Source organism: Protopterus annectens, chromosome 2.part2 (assembly GCF_019279795.1).
Source record: "Protopterus annectens isolate FY-2018-M chromosome 2.part2, PAN1.0, whole genome shotgun sequence".
NCBI lineage: Eukaryota > Metazoa > Chordata > Ceratodontiformes > Protopteridae > Protopterus > Protopterus annectens.
Genome location: NC_056730.1, coordinates 764070287 through 764088134, shown reverse-complemented (window position 1 = coordinate 764088134; position 17848 = coordinate 764070287).

Here is a 17848-nt window from a genome sequence, read left to right as displayed (position 1 = left end):
AGAAAATATTTTCTAACTGCATTACTATAGACTTTTCTACATGCACTATGTGTAAGTCAGTCATGAAACAGATTATACAGGGTCTGAGACTGCAAAACAAAAAATATGAATAGTTACCATATTTAGTGATTAAATGGTTAAATGTTTCCCTCATAAATTGAAATGGTGAAATTATTCTGTTAGTTCTGGTCACCAGGCCATGCTCAGGTCTGTTAGGATTAATTCTAAGGCCGAAGCAGTTATGGTACCTCTCACATAACATATTATTTGCTCTTTCACTTACCTGAGAGCCCAGATAGGAGTGATATTCAGCTGCAATTATTTAGATTTCCCACTCTTCAGGCCGTAATGATAAATGCTGTGCACCTTCTTCAGAGGATAATGAAACGAGTTCTCTGGAGGTACAAAATAGAGGGAGTCTCATATTTAATGACTCAGGTACAAAGAGTCAGAGAGTGCCAGTTGGCAAAAGTTAGCAGGAAGCTGTCACAGTAAATGGCAGCAGCTGCTCGTAGTTCTAAAGAGCATGTCCCAGTCAGCGCTGAAAACTGATGGCATCTACATTAATACTACCTTAATGGCCCATCTGCTGCACTGTAGGGTCCCTAGCTGCTCTATGGAGTCGTAGGCATTTGACAGGCAGTCTCTGTATGCCAGATGAATGTTTTGCCAAATGTCTGAGACTCTTCTGTATCATTCTGATATGTCAAACTTTCACAGTCATTTATCAAGCAAGAAGTTTTTGAGGGTTTTACACACCAGTGAATTTCTGCATTAGGAAGGGCTAGATCATAGTGAAAATTATTTAGTTATCAGCTTCTGCATTATGTATTTCACAGCATGATTATTTTTTTTGCCAATATGTGCATTAGGATATTTCAAAGGCAATTCGAAAAATAAAAGAGAGACAAGTAAGTCAACAGTTGCTGTTTCAGAAATGTCAGAAATAATTATCCATGGTTGTTTTATATCATTATGTTTATAAACTGAACAAATGTCTGCTATTACTTTATATTATAATTTGTTACTATTTGAAGGTAGGTTACAGGATGTCACTGGATTAGGCTCAGTGAGATCCTAATTGATAAATGTAAGGAAAGTTATTGTCTTCAGGTCATTTTCCCTCTTACATCTAGTAACACAGCTGTCTTTGTTTTATTTATATAAAAATTAAGTATCACAAAGAACTGCATTAGTATCTGTTTATGTATGTGTAGGATTTCTAGCTCTTTTTATGGCAGCATTCTATCCATTTACAGAAGGTTATTAAGCAAGCTATAATGTCCAACAGGGTGGCATCATCATGGAAATAAAAGATCACCTAAAGGTGCTGTGAGGCTTCACACTACAGGATTGCTATAATCTATGTAATTATTGTCAGCAGAAGTAATTTTTATCCAAAACATGAGTTATATAAGTGTTTGGTGACCCTCTCTCCCAAATACACAGGTTCATATACACAGAAATGCAGAGGCACAGAAAAACAGCGGACTTATACACTTATAGATAGAAATGCACAGACTCACACATACAAACAGATACATAGACACATACTGATGGATCCCTTTACATGATCGAATTTTTACTTACCCAAAAATTAAAAGGGCAGGACAGCTTCACTAAAAACTTACTTTCATGAATGGTCAGATCACTGGAATTTTACTGCAGAAAGGAAATACTTCATCACCATGGTGAACTTTGCCACTTCCCCTCTAGTGCAATCTCGGTGTTGGTATATTTAGTTAGGAGGGGTGTTGGGGCAAAGCTCCCCACTTGGGTGGGTTTGACTTGCTTCAGTTTGTTTATTTTGTCATGGTGGCCAAGGTTCCTTTTCTGGAGTGAATTTGCAGTGGTCTAAGTGATCGTGAAAATAGGTTTTTGTCCTTTTCAGTTTCAAGTGAAAATTAATTATGTGAAGTAGACCCATACTGATATATATAAATGCATATACAGAAACACAGACTGAGAGACAGAAACATGCCCAGCAATTACAGCTACTTTCTTGACTGTGTACACTTCACATGTCTCAGAGTGATCAGATGAATGAAACAATTCATGCAGTCCAAGGTATTTCAAACCCTCATTCCTCTCAGCTGTCCCTACTTTTGCTCAGTCCCTCAAAACCATTTTGTTTTTCTGTCAGTGAAGCCAGATATTATAGTTTCACACTTCTTATTGTTCAGAAAATACATATCAATTGACAGCATCTTTGTTGTATTCACTTATTAAGTAAATTAGAGTTATATTATTATTTGTCCATGATTTTAGGCCTTTTCTCCCTCATTATTGTTGGCTTTATTCAGAATTCCTATGAAAAGTTGTTGAGAAGTATGTGCTCAGTTACTCTCTCTACCTCGCTTTTTAAAATGATGATGTGACCTGCCAGATATAGGTACATGGGGAATGTGCCTTGCCTGATAGGGTATTAATGTACATTCTACTTTTTATCTACATGGTAGTAAAAAGGCTGCATTGCTTAATTACTAACCTGCTGAAAATATGGCAATCAGCAAACACCTAAGCAGGATATAATAGTTATATGCAATGTATAGTCATCACTTTTAATCGACCTATGGTGCAGCTTGAACTGTATTGATATTTGCTTAGAAACAGTCACATAAAAAGTGCAGTGGAAAGAAAAATACATTTTCTACTCATAAATTGAATGGACAGTTAAATGAAAGTGAAAGGGTATAATTGTTGCAGAATCTAATGGAAAGCAACTTATTTTAGAGATATGCTAATAAGAATTTACCCTGGAAAACTTAACATTTCATATGCTATAGATGTTGTATCAAACAATGGCATTTGGATGTTTATGATTTGCTTTTATTTTAAATTTGAAAATGCAATAAGGGCCAACATTTTAGCATGACTGTATATTATTATTATCATAGAGACACACTGAAGTCAAATGATTTTCTGTGGTTTACATTTACTAACAATCATCCAAGGACAGTAAAAAGATGTGTCACTATTTGCTGAGGGCCACGTTTAAATACAGAAATACAACCTAGCAGCAAAGTTGAATTACAAATAGCATTCTTCTGCATAAAGACAGATTTTACCCAGTGCTAAAATATTATTTTTTTTATCAGTTTTGCAAAATAGACTAATGTTCTGGACTAAGCGTTCCACAGTTTAGTAAAACATGCTAATCTACATACTAGTAGTGGCAGACTTATAGTGTGTCACTTAAATAAATGCAAAGAATATACTATAAGACTTGGTAAGTTGATTGAAGCTATGAGACATGAATTAGTGGGATTTTCTTGTATTCCAATAATGTGAGTATACAGGCAAAGACATAATGAGGAATATATTTGGCCCTGGTAGGCAGGCGAAAGCTACGCTGATTTTATTTTAAGAATGGTGCACCCTCCCTAGAATGATTTTCTGATTATTTCATTAAATTCTCTACACAGAAAACAAATATTGCTTTAAACAAATGTAAAGTTCAATCTCTTTCACCTCTTTGATGTTCTATAGATACTGATTGTTACAAAAGGAGATATTGTCAGCCCAGCTACCTGGTATTTGCAAATAATTATATGTCATTTGTGAATATCAACATGATTTATATAGAAGTGTGACAAAAGGAGATACTGCCAGCACAGCTAGCTGGAATTTTGTAAAGAAATATATTGTCATTTGTGGATATCAACATGATTCATATAAGATTTTTGTGTTACAACTGTATTAGAACTGTATATCATGTGTATATCTAACTTGTTTGTACAGACGTGTGTTAAAAAAGGTATTTTGTAATGTAGTGAGCTTAAAGATGTATCCACAGTGTGCCCTGCTGGAAGAGGACAGAAATGTACATACACTGCTGTAACTGTTTAAATTTATATTTTTAACAGTGGAAATTGGAACACAGGAGGTTAACCTCAGTCCAGGAAAACTTCAGAAAAATGACTGAACTTAAATGACTTTATGACAAGACACAGGATGTCTATAATAGGGAGCTCTGTGTGCTGTCTTTAAGGAGAAATAATTATTAAGCTTGAGATGCAGAAGTATTTTATTGTTTTATGACTTCCAGCATCTGCCATAGATCTGAGGGCTATGTATTTTCACAGGCAGATGCTAAATACTGCCAGATTCCAGCAGTGGGGATTTCTCCTAGGATAGAGTCAGATGACAACAAATGTCATTTGGCAAATTATCCCAACAGTAATATTTGAGATATTAATTTGAGGAGTCTCTGAGAAAGATACATCAGTCTCCATTCTGTCTTTGACTTGACAACATCAGCTAAAAGATCCATTCAACACATCTGCCTTGCTCTGTAAGTAAGTTAACTAGGGTATAGTAATTCTCTTACATACAGTCAAGAATATAGCAAAGCTTAGCTTAGATATTTTTCTTTCTTTATTTGAGACTCTCTTGCAATGTTATTTTAGATATTTCTTGTAATTTTGAACTGTGATGTCACTGTAAATATATATTCAGTGTTGCCTTGTTCTTTTATTATTTATTATTAAATACATTTAAACCTTTCATTGTTGCTGATCTGTGTATAGATGTTTAGGGTCTATATTATATAGTTGAAGTTTCAAAACTTTGAACCTCACATGAGCGAACTCATATGAGAGAAGTTTGAAACATCGACAATAAAATACAAAAAAAAAATTACCTTAACACCCTGAGCAGGGGGGGCAAGCCCCCCTGCACTCCCCAATTAAATATACCAACTCCGAGAACGCACTTCAGTGCAAAAAGGGAAAATTTCCCATTCTGCGTGTGAAAAGCCATTGACTTTCACCTTTGACCTTCCCGACATTCAATCATATGATGTTGACCATCTATGATTCGAATATCGGAACGTTCGGTCATCTAATATAGACCCGATATTTAAGTTCTGACAGAACTTGCATATTTATTTCATGACACTGTGGGCCACTCCTAATAGCCATCCTCTTGGCAAAACTACCCTTTGTATTGATAGTAACATTACACAGTAAGATTGGACACCCTTTGTTAAGGGCCTTAAAGTAGCTGATAAGGAGCTGTTTGGTGGCAGTGATAACTATATTATAGTCTGGGCAAAAGGGGGCATAGCTTGTAAACCTGTGGCAGCCTTTCCCAGGTGTCTGTGTATACATCAGACCTCAAAGAGTGTGTGTGTCAGTTACTTGGGCAGGGACATGAAGCAATGGTTGGACAGACAGGGTGCTGGAGGACTTGGATTGACTACTCAGCTGAAACCTCAACTCTATACCTCTGCCATTGGGGAATTCTATTGTGGATCTGGAGAAAGAGGGAGAAACCAGCCCTGTATTGACTGTGGTTTCTGTGTGCTCTTAAGGGAAATTGCACTTGATGCTGAGAGCTGCATCTGGAAATACTGTGTGTGTGTACCTGTCATCGTCCCAGTATACACCCCCCACTGTTGCCAATGGAGAGGATTGAGACTCCTTGATTACTGGAAGAGTGGTGGGGTGTCACACTAATAATGCCATTAGAAAGATGAAACATATATTTCTAGAGGGAAAGTTTATGGAACAATATGTCACTACTAAATAATACCACTGGGAACAATAAATAGGCTGTGTGGCAGTTGTCACTACTAAATAATACCACTGGAAACAATAAATAGGCTGTGTGGCAGTTGTCACTACTAAATAATACCACTGGAAACAATAAATAGGCTGTGTGGCAGTTGAACATTGGCACTTTCACCAAATACCAGAAGACAGAGGAAATTTGGGCAAAGCAACTGTTGCCTATAACTGAGTTCCCTTTTTGACCACTGTTGTAAGACCTCAGACTAGGCATATTTAAGTTCAGGGGTATGAAAAAATATACCTCTGAGGTTTGCCAAAATTGTTTTGGACATCATTTTGATTTATCTGCACTAGATGATAGAGTTGTCAATCAGCAGATATCATTCCAATAAGTAGGTAATGTAGTATGTAGTATTAGAACCTCAACAAGCAGTGCACTTGCTTTTCTTGATGGAAGATTATAAGAATATGGGTTCTATTCTCATACCATGTTTTTGCATTTATTTTTACAGCCCTGACACTGCTGTGAAGTATGAGGACAGTGATGCATTAACTGGAGATTTAATTTGCTTGTGTTAGTGATGTCAAAACTGGATGCAAGAGATCCCATGCAACTTACTGTAAAAATACCCTGAATCATTGTATTAATTATTCCAGTTTTTCAGTATAAAGCAGACATATTTTTTAAAACAAAAGAAAAGCAAGATAATTAAATTAACTATGGAATCCATGAAAAGAAAATGTGGAATTTCAGAAGCAACATCTGCAAACTATTTAACTCATAATTATACTCAGCTTTTCAAATAAATAATAATAAATAATAGTAAATAGCTATTGTATAACACATTTCTCAATAGCTCCTTCTGATGAAACACAAACACAATATATTTCAATACTCCTTATGTAAGATGTTCTCATATCTTCCACGCAATTTTCCAAATGACTAACATTACAATACTGTCAGCATTAAAGTCTATGCTGTGCAGTGCAGGCTTGAGTCATACTACAGATACATCAAACATAAGGCATGGAGGGGTAGATCACAGTCATCATCATTTGCACAGCTGCCAGAGCATACAGTAACATGTGAATAGCATCAAAATTATGATATGTGGCTTTGTCAGCAGAGCTGAAAATAGAGATCCTGTGGTAAGAGGTATTCTGTGTCAAATACAGTAAGTATTTGACACAGTTAGTAAGATGGAAGGGGTTTTATATGTGATCGTTAGTGGGATGGAGTAGCACTATATGACAATGATCTGGAGTCACTACTCTGAATTCATGGGTCAGGATTATGCAACTCTATGACAGGATGTTTACTGTCTGAAAGAGTTGTATCTTGCTCCTGGGGAGTGGCCATTGTTTCCACCCACAACATTGGGTGATGGAGTGAGGTACTCCAAGACTTGCAGGACCAGACGGTATACCCCGCAATCACTTCTAAATGTGACAATACTATTCATATACCCACCCCTGACAACACAACACTGCTAGCTAGATCAGTGAAGGAAGATGGCACTTGCTATCCTGCCCACTAATATGGTAGCAGTGGGTGTCATTATACCCCCCATGAGACCTAAACTGGTATCATGCTTGAACCACTGCTTGAACAAGGCAATGGCAGATCTGGGTGACATCCTCAGGGATGTCATACAATCATCACCGTTTTTGCATGGGTAGCAGCATAATGTGTCCAGGTGATAGGTCTTCACATTGACTGATGGAGTCTTAGTGCTGACTGCAAATCAGTGGCTGAGTTTACCATGTAGTGATGCTGAGAAACCCTGGCAAACTACTGTTTGATAGGTATACCCACATTGGATGCAGTGCACTCCTCTTCTGTTGCAACTAGAAGTAGAGTGGTACTGATGTCCTCATTCATATAGGAGCTCCCCAGTGGGAATAGTGAGTGCTCATGCTGTAGACACAGCATCTCAGATGTGGTTGAGACTGTCTATCATCAAAAAGACAGAAAGTGCTTGCATGTGATATGACTGCAACTCAATATCTGTCTTAGGACCATCCTCAAACACTGCATATGTGCTGTTGTCACCTTCTTGTCCTATCCCCAGATAGATGTGACCCCATTCTATTGTGTCACAACTTACTCCCTGTGCGTTTTCCTCGTCTGCCCATAACCATCTGTTCATCCTCATTTATCTCTGCTTAGCTCATGTCTTCCCTTCCAAGCAAGTGGACATCTACCCTTGTTTGCCTGTACAGTTTTACATCTGGTTTGCCTACCACTCAACAACTTTCCTTCTCACTTTCTTAGCACCAGTCTCATTTTCACTTCTCTGTCAATACACATAAAATGGGGTACATATTCCCACAGGGAAAAAAAAGATGTGTCTTGTCTTCCTTCACCTGCTTTTTTCATGCTTCTCTTCTTTGTGTATTGCTATTTGTTATATTCCACTTTTCCTACTGTTTTGTACCCACATACCCCCGCATGGAAAATAACAAGGTGAATGGTCAATAAACATCATGTTTACACTGTGCTGTAAGTTGTTAATATATGGCATATGCTGATAGCCTGTTCTGGTGTACACTGACTCAGTCTACCTGTTGTCATCTAATTTCATGAAGTTTATGCTAGTCAGGGCATGATTGCAAATTGTTCTATAAACATGTTCTTGCTCTCCTCTCCTGTGGCTGGTATACAACTTTTTAGTATTGGCCAGTTTCAATTTTATAACATAGATAGTGGTTCAGATGTGCATGTTTCACTGTCTGGATATTCATACATATTTTATTTTGCTGTGTATCACTGCCATGGACAGCAAACCTTGTTTTATCATGCAGCACATCTCTGTGAATCTTCTTTGTACCCTTCTGGTAAGTATATCCTGTCTTTCATGGCTTTATAGTCAATATCCCCCTTAACTGCTATATTACCTGAAAGCCGATAAACTAAGTCTTGCCAAGGGGCTGTTTTTTAACATTTGTTCTCTTCTCTTTTAACATTATTTGCTATATTATTATATTAAAGCATCCCATCTAATATATAATGATTTTTATTCCCTCATACAATTCCTTCCATTCTCTTGCAAACTCCATTTAATAAACACATTTTCCTAAATTTTATTTTCTTAAGTCTTATGTGATTTTTCATCCTTTCTTTTCAACTTATATCTGAGCATATACTATATGCCATTTCCATATATCTAAAACTAATACTCATCAATTACTTCCATTTATTGTGTACACATTATGAGTGGAACTGCATATAAATATAAAGAAGGTAAAATGCTGATATTTTTATTAGACCAAGTATACATTTCTCTTTTCTCTCATAAAATATTCTTCTATTATAGGGTGCAGCATTCTTGCCTACAATAGAAGCACTTCAAGAACTTCTTCCTCTCCTAGTACAGAATCTGTAGTGATCCAGTCTTAGGTGAGAGCAGAGGTCTCCATGTGCTGGTCACCTGAGCTTCTGTTCCAGTGAGGGACTGGAGTGCTTGCTTTTCTCTTGCCATTTTCTGCAGAGAATAGATTGCATATTGATTGACTGGCTTCTTCATGGAAGAAGCTTTACAGACTTTAAATATCAGGATGCTTGCTCAGTTTGGCTCGCAGTTACAGTCTTTATCTCATTAGGTATTGAACAAATGAGCATAGTCTACAACAGGTAAGGCAACCACTCATCCTTGCTGTATTTCATATAAATTGTAGTGCCTCCTTTGTCATAATCTCATTGTTCTAGCATGATTGATTATACTACTGTCTGATTTCATACAATAAAATAATTTCCCCTTTTTAGCTTATTAATTTACTGACTACACTTCATGTGGACACATTGCTGAAACCTTGTTCTAGCATGCAGTAACTCTCTGTGAATCTTCTTCTTTGTACCCTTCTGGTAGGCATATTCTGTCTTCCATGGCTGAAATTAGAACTTTTGTTCTGCTAATTGTTGTGTTACTCAGTTTAAATAACATTGCATTATATCACCTCAGTGGTATTGCACTGTTGTTGAACAGTTGTTCCTTTTTTCCTTGGAACTGTGGCTCACCACTGGCAAGGTAACACCCAAATCTGCTCTGAACTTGTGGTCAATAACACCACATACACAAATGCCATAGATATAGCCAACCTGCAGGCAGACAGGTTCAGTGAAAGCATCACTCCCCTGTCCCCCCATCAGTAAACCAGGACATCCCAAGCACCTGCCCTCATCCCCTCATCACCAGGGAGCAGGTCTTCAATGCCCTCTCAAAGGCAAAAAATACAGTCTCCATGGGACATGATAACATCCCTGGCTGTATCCTACATGAACTCAGGCAAGAACCTTCAACTCCATTAGGCACTCTTTTCAACCAAAGCCTGAGCACTGCCTTCATTCCAGCTGAATGGAGGACAGCCACTGTCAACCGTCTACACAAAGGAGGATCATCCACTGACCCAGGCAATTATAGGCCCATCAGCCTAACTAGCCTGATCTGCAAGGCCATGGAATGCATTATCATGGACCTTATAAACAAGGACATTGGCAACCCCCAAACGCTTGACTCCCATGCAATTTGCTTTTGTCAAAGGAAGATTATGACTGTTAAACTTGGTCAACTTCTTTGAAACAGTTACCAAAGTCATGGATGACAGGAAGATGGTGCACACCACCTACCTTGACCTAGCCAAAACCTTTGACACTATTCTTCACTCGGACATAATAGATAAACTCTCCCAGCTAGGCATCAACCTGTATGTTACCAGATGGGTAGCCAACTAGCTCACAGATAGAACCCACTCAGTCAAAATAGGGGAAGCCACCTCTAGTAATAGACCTATAATGAGTGGTGTACCCCAAGGAATGATCTTGGGACTTCTACTGTTTGGGATATACTTTTCTGAGGTGCAAGACAAAAACAGTGGTCTATGGCTGATCAAGTTTGCAGATGACTGCAAGCTAAGTGCTGTTTTAAATTCCCCTAGTGATGTGAACATCCTTCAAGAGTGCCTTACCCAAACTAATGACTGGTGCCAGAAACATGGCTTCAAACTGAATACATCATTATCCCCTTTGGGGGAAATGGCATCCCCACTAATTATCTCATTAATAACAACGTACTAACCATGCAATCAGTCGTGAGGAACTTGGGCACCCAGGTTGATAGCAACCTGACTTTTGACCACCATATTGCCTCTATTGTACAGAAGGCTTTCTATGTGGCCCACCTCATAAATAAGGGTATTTTGTCCAGGAAAAAGGAGGTCATAACATCCCTGTACTCCTCCCTTATCCAATCCATTATTGAGTCAGCATGTACCTTGCCAAGCACATGCAGCAGCTGGAAAGACCACAGAGGTTCCTGACCAGGACAATCTAGGGTCTCAAACATCTATCCTATACAGATAGGCTAAAAGCCCTGTCCCTCTACTCAGTCTCATACAGACTGCTCAGAAGTGACTTGTGTCTGGCATACAAGGCCATCTCAGACTCAGCCTTGATGGAATTGCTGCATATCCATAAATCAAACTCCCCTCACACAACCCTCATGCAAGGCCTCAGCCTGTTCTGTAACATTAATAGAACTTGCTGGTGGGATAGATTTGTGTTCCAAAGGCTCCCACATCTGTGGAATAGACTCCCTCTCCATGTCAAGCAGAGTACCTCTCTAGCCCTCTTTAAGAGGAACCTGGACGACTGGATGGGAAAAGGAAAATACACCCCTGTGATCCCACCCATATCCCTGCTGGACAGGGGAAACAGGTGCTGACTTTGTGAGAATATGGGCAAAATTCTCTGCTAGGCTTATAAGGACCTCCGAGCCAATAACCTAGTATCATTCTATCAACCTATGAACCCATAAGATAATACTGTAGCACTGCCTATTACTCATAATAGGTATATAAAAACAAACAACTTATTATCTCAGTACTGACTGCACTTTGTGATCATTGGTTTTGTATTTCTGCCGGTAACTGATTCCTGTGTTACAGCATTTAACACTATTGCTCTACAGTACTACACTAGACAGTACATGGTTATCCTTGTGATATATATACTATTATTACTTGGATAACTGCTATATTGATATTGCACTTGAAACTACTTTTATTAGATTATATGAGACACTGAGATAGAATATTCATTGCTTGTCATTCTAACTAGGTAGGTAGAGACTACATTAGCCTACTGGGCCATATCCCAGTTTATAACCTTGTTCAAGCCCAGTCAATTTTTCTCATCTTATACGAAGATTAAGTTATTACGTTATCTTGTTTTACTATACCCCTTCATCTGCACTTGCAAATATGGAATTTCAGCCAGCTTTTTCCCCTTCTGCAGTTAGCCTGCTAGCACTAGACATTTTGAGGAAGTGTAGTAATTGCTTCATGCTTACTGAGAACTCTTTATTACTACCTCACAATGGTTTGGCATATGAGAAGTGCAATTATTTACGTAACATGGATGCTACCATATCACCTCAGAACACATTTGGCAAGGACAACGCATGTAAATGTACAGCACTAAGCAGTTCCACTAAGCCAGCTTACACTGAGGTTATAAGTAGAACACTGCCTAAGCCTCCCAGGCTAAAGACTAGGAAACCCCACACATTAGTTCACAAGCAACACATCCACCTTCACCCTTCATACCCCCAACCAGTACACATGCCTCTAGTCAGAGGAGTTCAAACTCAAAGCCCTTATGGCCCATCGGGAGTTCATCTAACCATGGTAATGTTTTATTAATAGATGACTCTATTTTTCAGGTACACAGACACCACCCTCACTGGGCTTGATAGCAATAGTGTGGCAGTTAGCTCTTTTTCTATTGCTAGGATCCAGGAAGTATCAATGGCTCGTACATCCCCTCCATCATAACAAATAATATATGACTTGATAGTGATACATATGGGGAGAATGATCTTAGCCACCCTACCCAGAGGGACATGCAGTTGGATATGATTGCGCTTGCTTTCATGTGTCTGAGGTAGGAATGTCAGTAGTCTTGAGTAATATTCTACCATCACCAAAAATGATGCCATGATCATTGTGTGATTCCTATTGACAGACTAGTTCAAAACGGTTTAAATTCACCTGTTTATAAGCTTCACAATTGCACATGTTTTTTTGTCTCAATTAACTGAAGCTGCTCTGCATTTGCCGTCTTTGCCAGAGGTCTAGAGTGTTTCTGCTTAAATCCAAGCAATGCAAAACTAAGGACAAGAAAGTAAGTTTATGTTGAGTTTGATCTGCACTTTACAACTGTATTTTACTGTTTTACTGCATTAATTTGTTCCTTTTTGACTGTTTTCACTGTTTGTGCGTGCTTCATTATCTGCACTTGTTTTGCACTGAAATATTGCTTTTAGCATAAACTAGATCTAGACTTACTGAATCTAGGATGTTTTTCATACACTTTATCTTAGATCCAGGCATCTTACATTATGAAGGACTCCCCTGCACCCTTGTGGAGGAAGAGTGTGAACATAGCTCTGTCTAAGCTGGGAATGCTGTAGGAAGGATCATTGTGTGATTTCCTATTGAAAGAATAGTTTAAAACCGTTTAAATTCACCTAGATATGAGTCTTAAATTTGTGTGCAGCTGTGCACCAAGCAAAGGGGTTTAGCGGTGCCCTGTATAGACGTAAATGCCAAAAATCACTTTTTCCCCTAGATACCAGTCAGTGAAACCCTACAAGGCTTCCTTGCTGCTGGGCGAGCACCACAACTGTGCACTTCTGCACTGCAGGCAACTCAGCTGAACACTGAGCAGTGTTGCTCCACTATTCATCATTGATCTTCTATAGACTAAGTCCCCATGGTAATCCCAGAGGATTAGCTGATCTAATTTGCCCTATCACAAACTAGCACTTGACAGTTAATTGCTACTATGGACAGTCAGTTTCCCAACATTTTTCCAGCTAGCCTGATTGACATGAGCATCCTGAAGCAATGTAGCAATTACTTCATGTATCCTGACAACCACTTGCTCCTTAAGCAAATAAATACAGTATGTGAGAGATGTAACTATACCATGAAAGTAGAATCAGTCCTCTCACATAACAATAAACTAGATATCAAACAGGTTTTCATCTCTCACACAACTACTCTCATACAGGATGAGGTCATGAGATATAAACCCACATACATGAAGGTACTCATAAAGAGCCTACCAAAACTCCAGAGACCTCTCAAGCGCCAACAATCCACACATACTGATACACTAGCAGCATCTACCAATACACATAACAATGCACATATCAGTGTCTCAACAGTTAAGCCCCTAAAGCAAAATACCTCGAAACCAAATGTTATGGTCATACGCAACTCAGTAGTGAGATACACAGATGTCCCCTTCATCATTTTGGACAAGGAGAAGGTCAGGGTCATCTGCCAGTTAGGCACCTAACCTAAACAGTACACTACACTCCCTAGATGCACTCATTCTGTGTAGTTACTGAAACTTGGTTCAAGACCACTGGGAGCACCCCAACCTTACAAGGCTACAATGCCTTTCACACACTCAGACCCTAAGATGAACATGAAAGAACCTGAGGTGGAGGTGTATCCATCTTCATTAAATCCAAATACACCTCAAGACTGGTAAAACAGTAAGATTCTCTTGAGCTACTCTAGATCCAAATAGCTATAGGTATACATTGACAGCTACAGGACCACGACCATGAACCAGGAGAAGCACAACACCCACGTGGACTTGCTAGACTCACTCAGTATACAGCCAAACACCTTGATCATGGTAGATTTCAACTGCCCTTCCATCAATTGGACAACTTAAACAAGGACAAACATGATCGCTCTGAGGTTCTTGGACTTTGTTAATTCGAATGCCCTGGAACAGTTGGCCTGCACCTCCCAAAGGGGCTCAAATGTCCTAGACCTAGTGCTCACCAACATGGGGTCACTGCACTACTCCCTGTGTGTTACCCTCCCTGGTATGGTTTGTTCATAAATCTGTCTTGTTTGAAGTAAAGATCAGACCTGACACCTTCACAGGAGAAAAAAAAAACTTAAAAATTTCTCCAAAGCAAACTATAACCTACTAAGTAATGGTATAAAAAGTTTCAAAGTCCCTGCTAGCAAAGCCAACAATAAATCCTATGCAGAGGAGTACACAGATGCCCTATATAGCCACTTAAACAAATGTATTGACTGAGCTGTATCTGACAGGACCAAAACCAGGTCCTCCCATAAAAAAACAAGCCACCCTGGTGGACTGTTAGTATAAATAAGTTATATAACAAAAGAAAGAAACTGACATATAGAAACATGAGGGAACTTACTCAACAGAAGAACAAAACCCCCCACAGCTTGAACAAGCAAATCAGATATCTTATAAAGTCTTCGAAGGCTAGTTGGCAGTCTAAATTAGCAGCCCTAGCTAAAGGCAATCATAAGACATTCTTTAGCTATTTCCACAACCTAAAAGGGAATGCCCAGCTGTGTGCCAAACTTATAGTGGATGATACCACTCACACTGAACCTGAAGAAATTGCCAGTCTACTAGCTGATAGATTTGGCAATAACTTCACCCCCTGTCCCCACCAGCCATAGCCCAAGGCATTATTGACATCAGCTCTACTGAGTATCTCCAAAGAACAGTTCATACAAGTATTCTCCAAAGCTAAAAACATGGCCTCTATGGAAACAGATAACATCTCCATATATTTAATAAAGAATCTATAACAAGACCTAGCGGTACCATTTGGCAAGCTATTTAACCATAGCCTGAGCTCAGGCTTTGTTCTGGCAGTGTGGAGATCATCAACAGTAATCCCCTTGCACAAAGGGGTCCATGAACCAACCCTGGCAACTATTGACCCATAAGCCTAATCAGTCTCTTCTGCAAGGTCATGGAAGGAATCATCATGGACCATATCAACAAGGACACAGATGACCTCCAAACTCTTCTCCCAACCTAGCTTGGTTTCATCAAGGGTAGATTTTCTTATTAAACCTGCTGGACTTTTTTGAAAATGTTACTAAAGCGTTGGATGAGGACAAATCAGTACATACCACCTATTTTGACTTAGCCAAGGCCTTCGACACAATTCCCACTCAGGAATCATTGAGAAACTCTCCTTACTGGGGATAAACCCATACATCACTAGATGGGTAGCCAACTAGCTCAGCAACAGAATGCACACTGTCAAAGTTGGGGAGTCCAAGTCCACCAGTAGACCAGTCAACAGTGGCGTACCACGAGGATCTCTATTTTGCCCTCTACTGTTTGGTATCTGTTTTTTTGAAGTCCAGACAAAAGTAGATTGGCTGAGGCTTACCAAGTTTGCAGATGACTGTAAACTGGGCTCAGTCATAGAGTCCTACAATGATATTAATATATCAAAGAAGGGACTGATGCAGACAAATGATTGGTGCCAAATTCATGGATTAAAAATAAATGCAAAAAAATGCCTCATTATCTTCTTTGGCAAAGAAGTAGCTCCTGCTAATTATGATATAGATAGCACCCCTGATAGACATCTAAACTTTATTCACCATGTGTCTCTAGTGGTAAGGAAAGCCTTCTACAGTGAGCATCTCATAAATAAGGGCATTGCTTCCAAGACTATGGAGGTTATAACTCCACTGTACTCAACCCAAGAGTAACTCACTCCAGGAATTTCAACCTAGCCTGTGGCATTAACAAAACATGTTGGAGAGACAGATATATCTCTCAGAGAATGCTGTTCCTCTGGAGTAAGCTCCCACTTTATGTGAAGCATAGCTCCTCAATGACCCTACTCAATTGCAACCTTGACAATTGGATGGGTGACCATAAATTCAACCAAGGGGTGGCTCCTATGTCCCTCATGGACAGGCGCAGTTGGTGCTGAGCAAAGAATCACTCTGCTAACAATGACCATCAATCTATAGTCAGTTAGAGTATATGGGTTTTTTACATGGCTAGACTTGTAAACACCCTAGGGCTGTTAGCCTAGTAACCTCCTATGAACCTATAATATCCACTAAAACAAAAATAACTGCATATTTTTCTTTAACAAAGTCAGGAAGTTAAAAATTAATACCCAATAATGTTCAGAGCTTGTCAATAGAAATGCTATACACCCTGACCCAAAGGAAATAGCTAACATCCAAACTAACAGATTTAGTGCAGATTTTGCTCCACTCACAGTTATTCTTATTCCTCAAGTTCTACAGTCCCATGCACCCATTTATTTACTTAGGAACAAGTTCTCTGAGTCCTCTCTAAAACAAAGATGACCTCATCCATGGGCCCTGATAATATATCAGGTTGTCTGATTATGAATGTCAAATATGGCCTATCTGAACCTATACTTAAGTCCTTTAGTCTAAGCCTCCTTACTGGCTACATTCCTGAATCCTGGTAAACAGTTATTATAATGTCATTATATAAGGGTGACCCAAGCTTGGACCCTGGTAACTATAGACTAATTAAGCTCACTAACATCATAAACAGAGCTAGGGAGTATATTATTTAAGACTGCATTAACCTGAACATTGAAAATCTGTTATCCTTGGACTCTCCTTAATTCAGCTTTGTCAAAGGAAGGCCATACCTCTTTAATTTCAAAAAAATTCTTTGAAAAAGAACATGAATAGCACTTTTGTAGTGCATTCAGCATATCTGGAACTGGCCAAAACCTTTGACACTATTCCCCATGAAAATATTATTGACAATCTTGCAAAACTGAATATAAACCCTTATGTTATATAGTAGATAGTTAACTAGTCATTTGTCAGAACAAATGTGGCTAGAGTCACAGATACCATTTTGGAAAGCCAGACAATTACCAGTTGTATACTGCATGGCTCAGTGTTGGGCCATTTAATGTTTGACATTTATTTCTTAGACTTCAGGTGAACACTCTTGACCTATGGTTAACTAATTTGCAGAAGACTATAAATCAGACTTGCTATTTGATCTTTCACTGACTCACATTTGCTACAACATGGGTTAAAGGATGTTAGCAATTGATTCAAGGACAATGGTCTCAAAGTAAATAAAAATTGAGTGGAGCAGTTCATTTTGGTAAACAAAAGAGTTTTACTTAGTGTATATGAGATGCAGCCCTCCAATCAGACACTGTTGTAAGGGATCTGGGTCCTCCTGTTTGTAATTCCTTATTATTTGACTGTCATGTCTTCACATGTGTTCAGAAAACCTTTTATCCAGTTCATCTTATTTCCAAAGGTATCTCCAGTAGATCCAAAGACATCTTAATTCCCCTTTCCTCAAATCTTATTAGACCCATTATTGAATATAAGGTACCTTTTGGCAAGTACTTGTCTAAACATATCAATAAACTTGAGATGCCTGTTAGATTCATAACTAATACATATCAATGTCCTCTAAAGTTTTATTTGTCATGGCAGGCTGT